This window comes from Aristolochia californica, unplaced genomic scaffold, assembly GCF_029961685.1.
Source record: "Aristolochia californica isolate CCGP_79_NKW_82.1479 unplaced genomic scaffold, dmAriCali1.0.hap1 SCAF_9, whole genome shotgun sequence".
NCBI lineage: Eukaryota > Viridiplantae > Streptophyta > Magnoliopsida > Piperales > Aristolochiaceae > Aristolochia > Aristolochia californica.
This window is the reverse complement of record NW_027182290.1, coordinates 19,830,670-19,849,363: the sequence shown is the minus strand read 5'-3', so window position 1 is coordinate 19,849,363 and position 18,694 is coordinate 19,830,670.

Here is an 18,694-nt window from a genome sequence, read left to right as displayed (position 1 = left end):
CCCCCACCTCCCCGTTTTCCCAACGATTGCAAAACCTGATATATAAAAACTAAAAAGAGTTTAAAAACCCTAAAAATTACAGAAATTTTTTGGAATTATCTCTCTCTACATTTGTGCATTGTGCATTTCCATTTTAGATGTATATTTTAAATTAAAACTTGAGTTTTCACTTTTTCCTTCATTTTGTAAACAAAAAAAAAGATTTGGAAGGCTAATAGATCACAACGAAATGAAAATTTTAGATTTGATAAATGAAAAAAATTTAAAGCAATAACGAATGTAACTAAAGAAAATTTATTCCCACAACACAAATGAACACAAAAGTTTTGTTATCCAAGTTTGGGAAATTCCACTAGTTCAACAACCCCAATAGCTTGGCATTTTATTAGAAAGAGATTTTTCTAGACATGCTTTATAAAATGGATATGCATGCTTGAAACATGTGAAAGATGCAAATGACCTATGGATCCAAACCTTTTAAATAGAATAAGAAACGCTCATTAAATTCTCAAGAGAACGTGCGGTGGGATATTTACTCGAGTGAAACAAGCCATTATTTTTCCCATTTAAAAACAGCTGACCTAACGATCATAGATGATTGTAAAGTGATTTATCATGCGTAACGGGCTATATATTTTAAAGGAATGACTTATGGGTTGGTAGTCAACACTCAATTATAAATCGCCCGCCTCCCCCTTTTCCTGACTATTGCAAAACCACTTATATAAAAACTAAAAAGTGTTTACAATCCCATAAAATTATAGAAGCTTTTGGAATTATCTCTCTCTAAATTTGTGCATTGTGCATTTCCACTTTAGATGCAAACTTTTTTCTTAAATCAAAACCTGAGTTTTCACTTTTCCCTTCATCTCGTTGACAAAAAAGAGTTGAAAGGCAAATTGATCACTACGAAATGAAAATTATAGAGTTTTTTTTTGGAAAAAATTAAAATCAATAACAAATGTATGTAAAGAAAATTTATTAACACACCACAAATGAACAGAAAGATTTGGTATCCAAGTTTGGGAAATTCCACTAGTTCAACAACCCCAATAGCTTGGAATTTTATTAGAAAGAGATTTTTCTACACATGCTTTAAAAAATGGATATGCATGCTTGAAACATGTTAAAGATTTAAATGACCTATGGATCCAAACCTTTTAAAGAGAATGACAAACGCTCATTAAATTCTCAAGTGAACGTGCGGTGGGATATTTACCCGAATCAAAAAAGCAATTATTTTTCCAATTTATAAAAACCCGACCTAACGTTCATAGATGATTATAAAGTGATTGATCATGCGTAACGGGCTATATATTTTTTAGGAATGACTTATGGGTTGGGAGTCAACACTTAGTTAAAAATTCCCTATTCCCCCTTTTCCCGACGATTGTAAAACCTAATATATAAAAACTAAAAAATGTTTACAATCCCTAAAAATTACAAACACTTTTTGGAATTATCTCTCTCTACATTTGTGCATTGTGCATTTCCATTTTAGATGTATACTTTTTTCTTAAATCAAAACTTTAGTTTTCACTTTTCCCATCATCTCGTAGACAAAACAGAGATGAAAAGCAAATAGATCACAAGAAATTGAAAATTTTAGAGTTAATGTATGGAAAAAATTTAAAGCAATGTAAATAAAATTTACTCACACACCACCAATGAACAGAAAAGTTTTGTTATCCAAGTTTGGGAAATTCCACTAGTTCAACTACCACAATAGCTTGGAATTTTATAAGAAAGAGATTTTTCTACACATGATTTAAAAAATGGATATGTATGCTTGAAACATGTTAAATAGGTTTATGACCTATGGATTCAAACCTTTTAAAGAGAATAACAAACGCTCATTAAATTCTCACATGAACGTGCAGTGGTATATTTACCCGAGTCAAACAAGCCATTATTTTTCCCATTTAGAAAAAGCTGACGAAACTATGAAAGATGATTGTAAAGTGATTGACCATGCATAACGGGTTATATTTTTGTAAGGAATGACTTACTGATTGAGCGTCAACACTGTTAAAATCCCCGACTCCCCCTTTTCCCGACGATTGAAAAACCTGATATATAAAAACTAAAAAGAGTTTACAATCCCAAAAATTACAGAAACTTTTTGGAATTATCTCTCTCTACATTTGTGCATTGTGCATTTCCATCTTTTATGTATACTTTTTTCTTAAATCAAAACTTGATTTCTCACTTTTCCCTTCATCTCGTAGGAAAATAAGAGATGAAAGGCAATAGAACACAATGAAATGAAAATTTTAGTGTTTTTGTATGGAAAATATTTAAAGCAATAACAAATGTAAGTAAATAAAATTTATTCACACACCAGAAAAGAACACAAAAGTTTTGTTATCCATGTTTGGGAAATTCCACTAGTTCAACAACCCCAATAGCTTGGAATTTTATTAGAAAAGATTTTTATACCCATGCTTTAAAAAATGGATATGCATGCTTAAAACATGTTAAAGATGCAAATGATCTATGGATCCAAACCTTTTTAATAGAATAAGAAATGCTCATTAAATTCTCAAGTGAATGTGCGGTGAGATACTAACTTGTGTCAAACAAGCCATTATTTTGCCCATTTACAAAAAGCTAATGTAACGATCATAGATGGTTGTAAAGTGATTTATCATGCATTACAGGCTACAATTTTGTAAGGAATGACTTATGGGTTGGGCGTCAACAATCATTTAAATGTCCCACGCCTCCCCCTTTTCCCGACGGTTGCAAAACCTGATATATAAAAACTAAAAAGAGTTTACAATCGCTAAAAATTATAGAAAATTTTTGGAATTATCTCTCTCTACATTTTTGCATTGTGAATTTCCTTATTAGATGTATACTTTTTTCTTAAATCACAACTTGAGTTTTCACTTTTCCCTTCATCTTGTAGACAAAAAAGAGATGAAAGGCAAATAGATCACAACGTAATGAAAATTTTAGGGTTTATGTAAGGAAAAAATTTAAAGCAATAAAAAATGTAAGTAAAGAAAATTTATTCACACACCACAAGTAAACAAAAAGTTTTGTTATCGATGTTTGGGAAATTCCACTAGTTCAGCAACCCCAATAGTTTGAAATTTTATAAGAAAGAGATTTTTCTAGACAATCTTTAAAAAATGGATATGCATGCTTGAAACATATTAAGGGTGCAAATGACCTATGAATCCAAACATGTTAAACAGAATAACAGACGCTCATTACATTCTCAAGTTAACGTGTAGTGGGATATTTACCCAAGTGAAACAAGCCATTTTTTTCCCATTTAGAAAAAAGCTGACCTAATGATCATAGATGATTGTAAAGTGATTGATCATGCGTATTTGGTTATATAATTTTAAGGAATGACTTATGGGTTGGGAGTCAACACTCAGTTAAAAATCCCTGACTCCCCCTTTTCCCGACAATTGGAAAACCTGATATATAAAAAAATAAAAAGAGCTTTCAAACCCAAAAATTACAGGCACTTTTTTGGAATTATCTCTCTCTACATTTTTGCATTGTGCATTTCCATTTTAGATGTATACTTTTTTCTTAAATCAAAACTTGTGTTTTTAGTTCTCCCTTCATCTTGTAGATAAAAAAGAGATGAAAGGCAAATAGATCACAACGTAATCAAAATTTTAGAGTTGATGTATGGAAAAAATTTAAACCAATTACAAATGTAGGAATGAAAATTTATTCACACACCACAAATTCACACAAAAGTTTTGTTATTCGAGTTTGGGAAATTGCACTAGTTCAATAACCCCAATAACTAGGAATTTTATCAGAAATAGATTTTTCTACACATGCTTTAAAAAATGGATATGCATGCTTGAAACATGTTAAAGATGCAAATGTCCTATGGATCCAAACCTTTTAAAGAGAATAACAAACGCTCATTAAATTCTCAAGTGAACTTGCGGTGGGATATTTACCCGAGTCAAACAAGCCATTAGTTTGTCAATTTACAAAAAAGTGACCTAACGATCATAGATGACTGTAAATTGATTTATCATGCGTAACGGATTATATTTTTGTAAAGAATGACTTATGGGCTGGAAGTCAACACTCAGTTATAAATCCCCTGCCTCCCCATTTTCTCTATGATTGCAAAACCTGATAGATAAAAAAAAAAAGAGTTTACAATCCATGAAAATTACATACAATTTGGGGAATTATCTCTCTCTACATTTGTGCATTGTGAATTTCCATTTTAGATGTATACTTTTTTCTTAAATCAAAAATCGAGTTTTAAGGTTTATCTATGGAAAAATTTTAAAGCTAACATATGTAAGTAACGAAAATTTATTCACACACTTCAAATGAACACAAAAGTTTTTTTATCCAAGTTTGGAAAATTGCACTAGTTCAACAACCCCAATAGCTTGGAATTTTTTAAGAAAGAGATTTTCCTAAACATGCTTTAAAAATTGATTTGCATGCTTGAAACATGTTAAAGAATCAAATGACCTATGGGTCGAAACCTTTTAAAGAGAATAACAAATGCTCTCTAAATTCTCAAGTGAACTTGCGGTGGGATATTTACCTGAGTCAAACAAGCCATTATTTTGACCATTTACAAAAAAGATATCTAACGATCGTAGATGAATGTAAAGGGATTTATCATGTGTAACGGGCTATATTTTTGTAAAGAATGAATTATGGGATGGAAGTCAACACTCAGTTAAAAATCACTCGCCTCCCCCTTTTCTGGATGATAGAAAAACCTGATATTTAAAAAAAAAAGAGTTTACAATTCCTAAAAATTACAGAAAATTTTTGGAATTATCTCTCCCTACATGTGTGCATTGTGCATTTCCATTTTAGATATATACTTTTTTTTAAATCAAAACTTGAGTTTTCACTTTTCCCTTCATCTCGTTGACAGAAACGAGATCAAAGGCAAATAGAGCACAACAATAAAAAAATTTTAGATTTTATGTATGGAAAAAATATAAAACAATAACAAAATAAGTAAAGAAAATTTATTCACACACCACAAATGAACACAATAGTTTTGTTATCCAAGTTTGGGAAATTCCACTAGCTCAACAACCCCAATAACTTGGAATTCGACAAGAAAGAGATTTTTCTACACATGCTTTAAAAAATGGATATGCATGCTTGAAACATGTTAAAGATGAAAATGACCTATGGATCCAAACCTTTTAAAGAGAATAAAAAACGCTCATTAAATTCTCAAGTGAACTTGCAGTGAGATATTTATCCGAGTCTAAAAAGCAATTATTTTACGTTTAACAAAAAGCTGAGCTAACGATCACAGATATTGTAAAGTGATTGATCAAGCGTAATGGACTATGTTGTTGTAATGAATGAGTTATGGGTTGATAGTCAACACTTTTTTAAAAATCAACCGCCTCCCCTTTTCCCGACGATTGTAAAAACTGATATATAAAAACTAAAAAGAGTTTACAATCCCTAAAAATTATAGACACTTTTGGAACTATCTCTCTCTACATTTGAGAATTTGGCATTTCCATTTTAGATGTATACTTTTTACTTAAATAAAAACTTGAGTTTTCACTTTTCTCTTCATCTCGTAGTAAAAAAAGAGATGAAAGGCAAACAGATCACAATGAAATGAAAATTTTAGAGTTTGTGTTAGGAAAAAAATTAAAGAAATAACTAATGTAAGTAAAGAAAATTTATTAACACACCACAAATGAACACAAAAGTTTTTTTATCCGAGTTTGGGAAATTCCACTAATTCAACAACACCAATTGCTTCGAATTTTATAAGAAATATTTTTCTACACTTGCTTTAAAAATTGGGTATGCATGCTTGAAACATGTTAAAGATGCAAATGACCTATGGATCCAAACCTTTTAAACAGAATAACAAACGCTCATCAAATTCTCAAGTGAACGTGTGGTGGGATAATTATTCGAGTCAAAAAAGCCATTATTTTGCCCATTTACAAAAAGCTGACCAAACGATCATAGATGATTGGAAAGTAATTTATCATGCGTAACGAGTTCTATTTTTGGAAGAAAGGACTTATGGGTTAGGAGTCAACACTTAGTGAAAAATCCCCCGCGTCCCCCTTTTCCCGAGATGGCAAAACCTGATATATAAAAACTAAAAAGACTTCACAATTCCTAAAAATTACAAACACTTTTTGGAATTATTTCTCTCTATGTTTGTGCATTGTGAATTTCCAATTTAGAGGTATACTTTTTTTTAAATCAAAACTTGAGTTTTCATTTTTCCCTTCATCTCGTAGACAAAAAAGGGATGAAATGTAAACCGATCACAACGAAATGATAATTTTAAAGTTTATGTATGGAAAAATTTTAAAGAAAAAACAAATGTAAGTAAGGAAAATTTATGCACACACCACAAATGAACACAAAATTTTTGTTATCCAACTTTTGGAAATTGCACTAGTTCAACAACCCCAATAGCTTGGAAATTTATAAAAAAAAGATTTTCCTATACATGCTTTAAAAAATGGATATGCATGCTTGAAACATGTTAAAGACGCAAACGACCAATGGATCCAAACATTTTAAAGAGAATAATAAACGCTCATTAAATTCTCAAGTGAACTTGCTAGGATATTTACCCGAGTCAAACAAGCCATTATTTTGCCAATTCACAAAAAGTGGCCTAACGATCATAGATGACTGTAAAGTGATTTATCATGCGTAAGGAATGACTTATTGGTTGGAAGTCAACACACAGTTAAAAATCCTCTGCCTCCCCCTTTTTTGGACGATTGCAAAACCCGATATTAAAAAAAAAGGAGTTTACAATCCCTAAAAAATACATACAATTTTAGAAATTATCTCTCTCTACATTTGGGCATTGTGCATTTCTATTTTAGATGTGTACTTTTTTCTTAAATCAAAATTTGAGTTTTCACTTTTCCCTTCATCTCGTAGAAAAAAATGAGATGAAAGGCAAATAGATCACAATGAAATAAAAATTTTAGAGTTTGTGTAAGGAAAAAAATTAAAACAATAAAAAAAGGTAAAGAAAATTTATTCACACACCAAAAATGAACACAAAAGTTTTGTTATCCAAGTTTGGGAAATTGCACTAGTTCAACAACCCCAATAGCTTGGAATTTTATTAGAAAGAGATTTTTTTACACATGCTTTAAAAAATGGATACGCATGCTTGAAACATGTTAAAGATGCAAATAACTTATGGATCCAAACTTTTTTAAGAGAATAACAAACACTCATTAAATTCTCAAGTGTAATTGCGGTGGGATATTTACCCAAGTTAAACAAGCCATTATTTTGCCAATTTACAAAAAATAGACCTAACGATCATAGATGATTTTAAAGTGATTTGTCTTGTGTAACGGGCTATATGTTTTTAAGGTATGACTTATGGGTTGGAAGTCAACACTCACTTAAAAATCCCCAGCCTCGCCCTTTTCTCGACGATTTCTAAACCTGATATAAAAAAAAAATGAGTTTACAATCCGTGAAAAATACAGAATTTTTTTTGAATTATCTCTCTGTAAATTTGTGCATTGTAAATTTCCATTTTAGATGTATACTTTTTTCTTAAACCGAAACTTCAGTTTTGACTTTTCCCTTCATCTCGTAGACAAAAAAGGGATGAAAGGCAAACTGATCGCAATGAAATGAAAAGTTTCATGTTTATCTATGGAAAAATTTTAAATCAATAACAAATGTAAGTGAAGAAAATTTATTCACACACCACAAATGAACACAAAAGTTTTGTTATCCAAGTTTGGGAAATTGCACTAGTTCAACAACCCCAGTAGCTTGGAATTTTATTAGAAAGAAATTTTTCTACAAATGCTTTAAAAAATGGATACGCATTCTTGAAACAAGTTAAAGATGCAAATGACATATGGATACAAACCTTTTAAAGAGAATAACAAATGCTCATTGAATTCTCCAGTGAAATTGCGGTGAGATATTTACCCGAGTAAAACAAGCCATTATTTTACCAATTTACAAAAAGGAGACCTAACGATCATAGATGACTGTAAAGTGATTTATCATGCGTAACAGGCTATATTTTTGTAAGGAATGACTTATGGGGTTGAAGTCAACACTAAGGTAAAAATCCCCCGCCTCCCCTTTTCTCGACGATTGGAAAACCTGATATATAAAAAAAAAGAGTTTACAATCCCTAATAATTACAGACAATATTTTGAATTATCTCTCTCTACATTTGTGCATTGTGCATTTTCATTTTATATGTATACTTTTTTCTTAAATCAAAACTTGAGTTTTCACTTTTCCCTTCATCTCGTAGACAAAAACGAGATGAAAGGCAAACAGATCACAACGAAATGAAAATTTTAGAGTTTGTGTATGGAAAAAATTTAAAACAATAACAAAATAAGTATAGAAAATTATTCACACACCACAAATGAACACAAAAGTTTTGTTATCCAAGTTTGGGAAATTCGACTAGATCAACAAACCCAGTAGCTTGGAATTTGATAAGAAAGAGATTTCTCTACACATGCTTTAAAAAATGGATATGCATGCTGGAAACATGCTAAAGATGGAAATGACCTATGGATCCAAACCTTTTAAAGAGAATAACAAACGCTCATTAAATTCTCAAGTGAACTTGCGGTGGGATATTTACCCGAGTCAAACAAGCAATTATTTTGCCCAATTACAAAAAGCTGACCTAACGATCAAAGATATTTTAAAGTGATTTATCATGCTTAACGGGCTATATTGTTGTAAAGAATGACTTATGAGTATGGAGTCAACACTCAGTTAAAAATCCCCCGCTTCCCCGTTTTCTTGGCGATTGCAAAACCAGATATATAAAAACTAAAAAGAGTTTACAATCCCTAAAAATTATAGACACTTTTTACAATTATCTCTCTCTACATTTGTGAATTGTGCATTTCCATTTTAGATGTATACTTTTTTATTAAATAAAAACTGGAGTTTTCACTGTGCTCTTCATCTCGTAGTCAAAAAATAGATGAAAGGCAAACAGATCAAACCGAAATGAAAATTTTAGAGTTTGTGTATGGAAAAAATTTAAAGCAATAACAAATGTAAGTAAAAAAAATTTATTAACACACCACAAATGAACACAAAAGTTTTTTATCCGAGTTTGGGAAATTGGACTAGTTCAACAACCCCAATTGCTTCGAATTTTATAAGAAAGAGATTTTTCTACACATGCTTTAAAAAATGGATATGCTCGCTTGAAACATGTTAAAGACGCAAATGACCTATGCATCCAAACCTTTTAAAGAGAATAACAAACCTCCTTAAATTCTTAAGTGAACTTCCGGTGGGATATTTACCCAAGTCAAACAAGCCATTATTTTGCCCATTTTCAAAAAGGTGACCTAACGATCATAGATGACTGTCAAGTGATTTATCATGCGTAATGGGATATATTTTTGTATGGATTGACTTATAGGTTGGAAGTCAACACTCAGTTAAAATTCCCCCGCCTCCCCCTTTTCCCGACGATTGCAAAACCTGATATATAAAAACTAAAAAGAGATTAGAATCCCTAAAAATTACAACTACTTTTTGGAATTATCTCTCTCTACTTTTGTGCATTGTGCATTTCCATTTTGGATGTATATTTTTTTTAAAACAAAACTTGAATTTTCATTTTTCCCTTCATCACGTAAACAAAAAAAAGGGATGAAAGGTAAACAGATCACAACAAAATGAAAATTTTAGAGTTGTGTATGGAAAAAATTTAACACAATAACAAAATAAGTAAAGAAAATTTATTCACATACCACAAATGAACACAAAAGTTTTGTTATCCAAGTTTGGGAAATTGCACTAGTTCAACAACCCCAATTGCTTCGAATTTGATAAGAACGAGATTTTTCTACACATGCTTTAAAAAATGGATATGCATGCTTGAGACATGTTAAAGATGCAAATGACCGATGGATCCAAACCTTTTAAAGAGAATAACAAAGGCTCATTAAATTCTCAAGTCAAGTTGCAGTGAGATATTTACACGAGTCAAAAAAGCAATTATTTTGCCCATTAAAAAAAAGCTAACCTAACGATCAAAGATATTTTAAAGTGATTTATCATGCGTAACAGGCTATATTGTTGTAAAGAATGACTTATGAGTTGGGAGTCAACACTCAGTTAAAAATCCCCCACCTCCCCGTTTTCCCAACGATTGCAAAACTTGATATATAAAAACTAAAAAGATTTTTACAATCCCTAAAAATTATAGACACTTTTTGGAATTATCCATCTCTAAATTTGTGCATTGTGCATTTCCATTTTTGATTTATACATTTTTCTTAAATAAAAGCTTGAGTTTTCACTTTTCTCTTCATCTCATAGTAAAAAAAGAGATGAAAGGTAAACAAATCACAAAGGAATGAAAATTTTAGAGTTTGTGTATGGAAAAAATTTAAATCAATTAAAAATGTAAGTAAACAAAATTTATTAACACACCACAAATGAGCACAAAAGTTTTTTTATCCGAGTTCAACAACCCCAATTGCTTCGAATTTTGTAAGAAAGAGATTTTTCAACACATGCATTAAGAAATGGGTATGCATGCTTGAAACATGTTAAAGATGCAAATGACCTAAAGATCCAAACCCTTTAAAGAGAATAACAAACTCTCATTAAATTCTCAAGTGAACGTGCGGTGGGTATTTACCCGAGTCAAACATTATTTTGCCATTTACAAAAAGCTCACCAAACGATCATAGATGATTGTAAAGTGTTTTATCATGCGTAATGGGCTATTTTTTCTAAGGAATGACTTATGGGTTTGGAGTCAACAATAAGTTAAAAATCCCCTACCTCCCCCGTTTCCCGACGATTGCAAAACCTGATATATAAAAACTAAAAAGAGTTTACAATCCCTAAAAATTAAAGAAACTTTTTGGAATTATCTTTCTCTACATTTGTGCATTGTGCATTTCAATTTTAAGTGTATACTTTTTTCTTAAATCAAAACTTGACATTTCACTTTTCGCTTCATCTCGTAGACAAAAAAGAGATGAAAGGCAAACAGATCACAACAAAGTGAAAATTTAAGAGTATGTGTATGGAAAAGGTTTAAAGCAATCATAAATAAGTAATGAAAAATTGTTCACACATTACAAATGAACACAAAAGTTTTGTTATCCAAGTTTGGGAAATTCTAGTAGTTCAACAACCCCAATAGCTTGGAATTTTATAAGAAAGAGATTTTTCTACACATGGTTTAAAAAATGGATATGCATGCATGAAACATGTTAAAGATGCAAATGACCTATGGATCCAAACCATTTAAAGAGAATAAAAAGTGCCAATTAAATTCTCAAGTGATCGTGCGGTGGGATGTATACCCGAGTCAAACAAGACACTATTTTACCCATTTAAAAGCTAATCTAACGATGGCCTATATTTTTGTAATAAATGACTTATGGGTTGGGAGTCCACACTCAATTAAAAATCCCCCCCCCCCTCCCCCTTTTCCCGACGATTACAAAACCAAATATATAAAAACTAAAAAGAGTTTACAATCCCTAAAATTATAGACACTTTTTGGAATTATCTCTCTCTACATTTGGGCATTGTGCATTTACATTTTATAAGTTTACTTTTTTCTAAAATCAAAACTTTTGTTTTCACTTTTCCCTTCTTCTCGTAAGACAAAAAAGGGATGAAAGGCCAATAGATCACAACGAAACAAAAATTTTGAAGTTTATGTATGGAAAATTTTTGAAAGAAATAACAAATGTAAGTAAAGAAAATTTATTCACACACCAAGAAATAACAAATGTAAGTAAAGAAAATTTATTCACACACCAAAAATGAACATAAAAGTTTTGTTATCTATGTTTGGGAAATTGCACTAGTTCAACAATCCCAATAGCTTGGAATTTTATCAGAAAAATATTTTTCTACACATGCTTTAAAAAATGGATATGCATGCTTGAAACATGTTAAAGATGCAAATGACCTATGGATCCAAACCTTTTAAAGAGAATAACAAACACCCATTAAATTCTCAAGTGAACTTGTGGTGGGATATTTACGTGAGTCAAACAAGCCATTATTTTGCCAATATACAAAAAGGTGACCTAACGATCACAGATGACTGTAAAGTGATTTAACATGCGTAACAGGATATATTTTTGTAAGGAATGACTTATGGGTTGGAAGTCAACTCTCAATTAAAAATCACCAACGTCCCCCTTATCCCGACGACTGCAAAACCTGATATATAAAAAAAAAGAGTTTACAATCCCCAAAAATTACAGACAATTTTTGGAATTATCTCTCTACATTTTTGAATTGTGCATTTCCAATTTAGATGTATACTTTTTTATTAAACAAAACTTTGAGTTTTCATTTTTCTCTTCATCTCGTACACAAAAACGAGATGAAAGGCAAACAGATCACAACGAAATGAAAATTTTAGAGTTTGTGTATGGAAAAAATTTAACACAGTAACAAAATAAGTAAAGAAAATTTATTCACATACCACAAATGAACACAAAATTTTTGTTATCCAAGTTCGGGAAATTGCACTAGTTCAACAACCCCAATTGCTTCGAATTTGATAAGAAAGAGATTTTTTTACACATGCTTTAAAAAATGGATATGCATGCTTGAGACATGTTAAAGATGCAAATGACCTATGGATCCAAACCTTTTAAACAGAATAAAAAATGCTCATTAAATTCTCATGTGAACTTTTAGGGAGATATTTACCCAAGTCAAACAAACAATTATTTTGCCCATTTACAAAAAGCTGACCTAACAATCAAAGATATTTTAAAGTGATTTATCATGCGTAACGTGCTATATTGTTGTAAAGAATGACTTATGAGTTGGGAGTCAACACTCAGTTAAAAATCCCCCGCCTCCCCCTTTTCCCAACGATTGCAAAACCTGATATATAAAAACTAAAAAGTGTTTACAATCCCTAAAAATTATAGATACTTTTTGGAATTATCTCTCTCTACATTTGAGCATTGTGCATTTCCATTTTAGGTATATACTTTTTTGCTTAAATCAAAACTTCAGATTTCACTTTTCCCTTCATCTTGTAGACAAAAAAGGGATGAAAGGCAAACAGATCACATTGAAATGAAAATTTTAAAGTTTATCTATGGAAAAATTTTTAAGCAATAACAAATTTAAGTAAAGAAAATTTATTAACACACTACAAATGAATGCAAAAGTTTTTTTATCCGAGTTTGGGAAATTTCACTAGTTCAACAACCCCAATTGCATTGAATTTTATAAGAAAGAAATTTTTCTATACATGCTTTGAAAAATGGATATGCATGCATGAAACATGTTAAAGACGCCAAAACCTATGGATCCAAACCTTTTAAAGAGAATAACCAACTTTCATTAAATTCTCAAGTGAACTTGAGGTGGGATATTTACCCAAGTCAAACAAGCCATTATTTTGCCCAATTACAACAAGGTGACCTAAAGATCATAGATGACTGTAAAGTGATTTATCATGTGTAACGGGCTATATTTTTATAAGAATGACTTATGGGTTGGAAGTCAACACTCAGTAGAAAATCCCCCACCTCCCCCTTTTCCCGACGATTGCAAAACCAGATATATAAAAACTAAAAAGAGTTTACAATCCCTAAAAATTATAGACACTTTTTGGAATTATCTCTCTCTACATTTGTGCATTGTGCATTTCAATTTTAGATATATAATTTTTTATTAAATCAAAATTTGAGCTTTCACTTTTCCCGTCATCTCGTAGACAAAAACAAGATGAAAGACAAATAGACCACAACAAAACAAAAATTTTAGAGTTTGTGTATGGAAAAAATTTAAAACAATAAAAAAATAACTAAAGAAAATTTATTCACACACCACAAATGAACATAAAATTTTTGTTATCGAAGTTTGGGAAATTCCACTAGTTCAACAACCCCAATAGCATGGAATTTGATAAGAAAGAGATTTTTGTACACATGCTTAAAAAAATGGATATGCTTGCTTGAAACATGTTAAAGATGCAAATGACCTATGGATCCAAACCTTTTAAAGAGAATAACAAATGCTTAATAAATTTTCAAGTGAACGTGCGGTGGGATATTTACCCGAGTCAAACAAGCCATATTTTGCCCATTTACAAAAAGCTGATCAAACGATCATAGATGATTGTAAAGTGATTTATCATGCGTACCGGGCTATATTTTTGGAAGGAATGACTTATGGGTTGGGAGTCAACACTTAGTTAAAAATCCCCCGCCTCCCCCTTTTCCTGAGATTGCAAAACCTGATATATAAAAACTAAAAAGAGAATACAATCCCTAAAAATTACAAACACTTTTTGGAATTAACTCTCTCTACATTTGTGCATTGTGCATTTCCATTTTAGAAGTACACTTTTTTCTTAAATCAAAACTTGAGTTTTCATTTTTACCTTCATCTCGTAGAAAAAAAAGGGATCAAAGGTAAACAGATCACAACGAAATGATAATTTTAAAGCAAAAACAAATGTAAGTAAAGAAAATTTATTCACACACGACAAATGAGCACAAAAGTTTTGTTATCCAAGTTTGGGAAATTGCACTAGTTCAACAATCCCAACAGCTTGGAATTTTATAAGAAAGAGATTTTCCTACACATGCTTTAAAAAATGGATATGCATGCTTGAAACATGTTAAAGACGCAAATGAACTATGGATCCAAACTTTTTAAAGACAATAACAATCGCTCATTAAATTCTCAAGTGAACTTGCGGTGGGATATTTACCCGAGTCAAAAAGCCATTATTTTTCCCATTTATAAAAAGGTGATCTAACGATCATAGATGACTGTAAAGTGATTTATCTTGTGTAACGGGCTTTATTTTTGTAAGGAATGACTTATGGGTATGAAGTCAACACTCAGTTAAAAATCCCCCGTGTCTCCCTTTTCTCGACGATTGCAAAACCTCATATTTAAAAAAAAAGAGTTTACAATCCCAAAACATTACAGACAATTTTTGGAATTATCTCTCTCTACATTCCTGCATTGTGCATTTCCATTTTAGATGTAAACTTTTTTCTTAAATCAAAACTTGAGTTTTCACTTTTCCCTTCATCTCGTAGACAAAAACTAGATGAAAGGCAAATAGATCACAACGAAATAAAACTATTAGAGTTTGCGTATGGAAAAATTTTAAAAACAATAAAAAAATAAGTAAAGAAAATTTATTCACACACCACAGATGAACACAAAAGTTTTGGTATCCAAGTTTGGGAAATTCCACTAGTTCAACAACCCCTATAGCTTAGAATTTGATAAGAAAGAGATTTTTCTACAGATGCTTTATAAAATGGATATGCATGCCCTAAAACATGTTAAAGATGCAAATGACCTAAGTATCCAAACCTTTTAAAGAGAATAACAAATGCTCATTAAATTCTAGTGTGAACTTGCGGTGGGAGATTTACCCGAGTCAAAAAAGCAATTATTTTGCCCATTTACAAAAAGCTGACCTAACGTGCAAAGATATTTCAAAGTGATTTACCATGCGTAATGGGTTATATTGGTAAAGAATGATTTATGAGTTGGGAGTTAACACTCAGTTAAAAATCCCCCGCCTCCTCGTTTTCCCGACGATTGGAAAACTTGATATATAAAAACCGAAAAGAGTTTACAATCCCTAAAAATTATAGACACTTTTTGGAATTATCTTTCTCTACATTTGCACATTGTGCATTTCCATTTGTGTTGTATACTTTTTTTTTCTTAAATAAAAGCTTGAGTTTTCACTTTTCTCTTCATCTCTTAGTCAAAAAAGAGATGAAAGGCAAATAGATCACAACGAAATAAAAATTTTAGAGTTTGTGTATGGAAAAAATTTAAAACAATAAAAAATAAGTAAAGAAAATTTATTCACACACCACAAATGAACACAAAAGTTTTGTTATCAGAGTTTGGGAAATTCCACTAGTTCAACAACCCCAATAGCTAGGAATTTGATAAGAAAGATATTTTTCTACACATGCTTTAAAAAATGGATATGCATGCCTGAAACTTGTTAAAGATGCAAATGACCTATGGATCCAAACCTTTTAAAGAGAATAACAACCGCTCATTAAATTCTCAAGTGAACTTGCGGTGGGATATTTACCCGAGTAAAAAAATCAATTATTTTTCCAATTTACAAAAATCTGACCTAACGATCAATGATGTTTTAAAGTGATTTATCATGCATAACAGGCTATACTGTTGTAAAGAATGACTTATGAGTTAGGAGTCAACACTCAGTTAAAAATCCCCGCCTACCCGTTTTCCCGACGATTGAAAAACCAGATATATAAAAACTAAAAAGAGTTTACAATCCCTAAAAATTATATAAACTTTTTTGGAAATATCTCTCTCTACATCTGTGCATTGTGCATTTCCATTTTATAAGTTTACTTTTTTCTTAAATCAAAACTTCAGTTTTCACTTTTCCCTTCATCTCGTCAGACAAAAAAGGGATGAAAGGCAAACAGTTCACAAGGAAAAGAAAATTTTAGAGTTTATGTATGAAATTTTTTTAAGAAATAACAAATGTAAGTAAAAAAAATTTATTCACACACCACAAATGAACACAAAGGTTTTGTTATCCAAATTTTGAAAATTGCATTAGTTCAACAACCCCATTAGCTTGGAATTTTATAAGAAAGAAATTTTTTTGCACATGCTTTAAAAAATGGAAATGCATGCTTGAAACATGTTAAAGATTCAAATGACCTATGGATCAAAATATTTTAAACAAAATAAAAAACGCTCATTAAATTCTCCAGTGAACTTGCAATGGGATATTTACCAGAGTCAAACAAGCCATTATTTTGCCCATTTACAAAAAGCTGACCTAACGATCATGGATAATTATAAAGTGAATTATCATGTGTAATGGGCTATATTTTTCTAAGGAATAACTTATGGGTTGGAAGTCAACACTCATGTAAAAATCCCCCACCTCCCCCTTTTCCCGACGATGGCAAAACCCGATATATAAAAACTAAAATGAGATTACAATCCCTAACAAATATAGAATCTTTTTGGAATTATCTCTCTCTACTTTTTTGCATTGTGCATTTCCATTTTAGAAGTAAACTATTTTCTTAAATCAAAACTCGAGTTTTCATTTTTCCGATCATCTCGTAGACAAAAAAAAGATGAAAGGTCAAAAGATCACAACGAAATGAAAATTTTAGAATTTATGTAAGGAATAATTTTAAAGAAATAAAACAATAAGTAAAGAAAATTTATTTACACACCACAAATGAACGCAAAAGTTTTGTTATCCTAGTTTGGGAAATTCCACTAGTTCAACAACCCCAATAGCTTGGAATTGATTAGAAAGAAATTTTTCGACACATGCTTTAAAAAATGGATATGCATGCTTGAAATATTTTAAATATGCAATTGACCTATGGATCCAAACCTTTTAAAGAGAATAATGAAGGCTTATTAAATTCTCAAGTAAACTTGCGGTGGGATATTTACCCGAGTCAAACAAGCCATTATTTTGCCCACTTACAAAAAGCTGGCATAACGATCATAGATGATTGTAAAGTGATTTGCCTTGCGTGATGGGCTTTATTTTTGTAAGGAATGACTTATAGATTGGGAGTACACACTCAGTTAAAAATCCCCCGCCTCCCCCTTTTATCGACATTTGCAAAACCTGAGATATAAAAACTAAAAAGCATTAACAATCCCTAGAAATTATAGACACTTTTTGGAATTATCTCTCTCTACATTTCTGCATTGTGCATTTCCATTTTAGATGTATACATTTTTCTTAAATATAAACGTGAGTTTTCACTTTTCCCTTCATCTCGTACACAAAAAAGAGATGAAAGGCAAACAGATCACAACGAAATGAAAATTTTAGAGTTTGTTTATTGAAACAATTTTAAGCAATAACAAATGTAAGTAAAGAAAATATATTCACACTCCACAAATGAACACAAAAGTTTAGTTATGCGAGTTTGGTAAATCCCACTAGTTCAACAACCCTAATTGCTTGGAATTTTGATAAGAAATAGACCTTTGTACACAGGCTTTAATAAATGGGTATGCGGGCTTGAAACATGTTAAAGATGCAAATGACCTCTGGATCCAAACTTTTGAAAGAAAATAACAAACGCTCATTAAATTCTCAAGTGATCGTGCATTGGGATATATAGCCGTCTCAAACAAGCAATTATTTTGCCCATTTATAAAAAGTTGACCTAACGATCATAGTTGATTTTAAAGTGATTTATCATGCTTAATGGGCTATATTTTTTGAAGGAATGACTTATGGGTTGGGAGACAACACTCAGTTACAAATACCCTGCCTCCCCCTTTTCTCGACAATTGCAAAATCTGATTTATAAAAACTAAAAAGAGTTTTACAATCCCTAAAAATTATAGACACTTTTTGGAATTATCTCTCTCTACATTTGTGCATTGTGCATTTCCATTTTAGATGTATACTTTTTTCTAAAATCAAAACAAGATTTTTCACTTTTCCCTTCATCTCGTAGATAAAAAAGGGATGAAAGGCAAACAGATCACAATGAAATGAAAATTTTAGAGCTTAAGTATGGAAAAAATTTAAAGCAATAACAAATGTAATGAAAGAAAATTTATTCACACACCACAAATGAACACAAAAGTTTTGTTATCCATGTGTGGGAAATTCCACTAGTTCAACAACCCCAATAGCTTGGATTTTTATAAGAAAGAGATTTTCCGTATATAC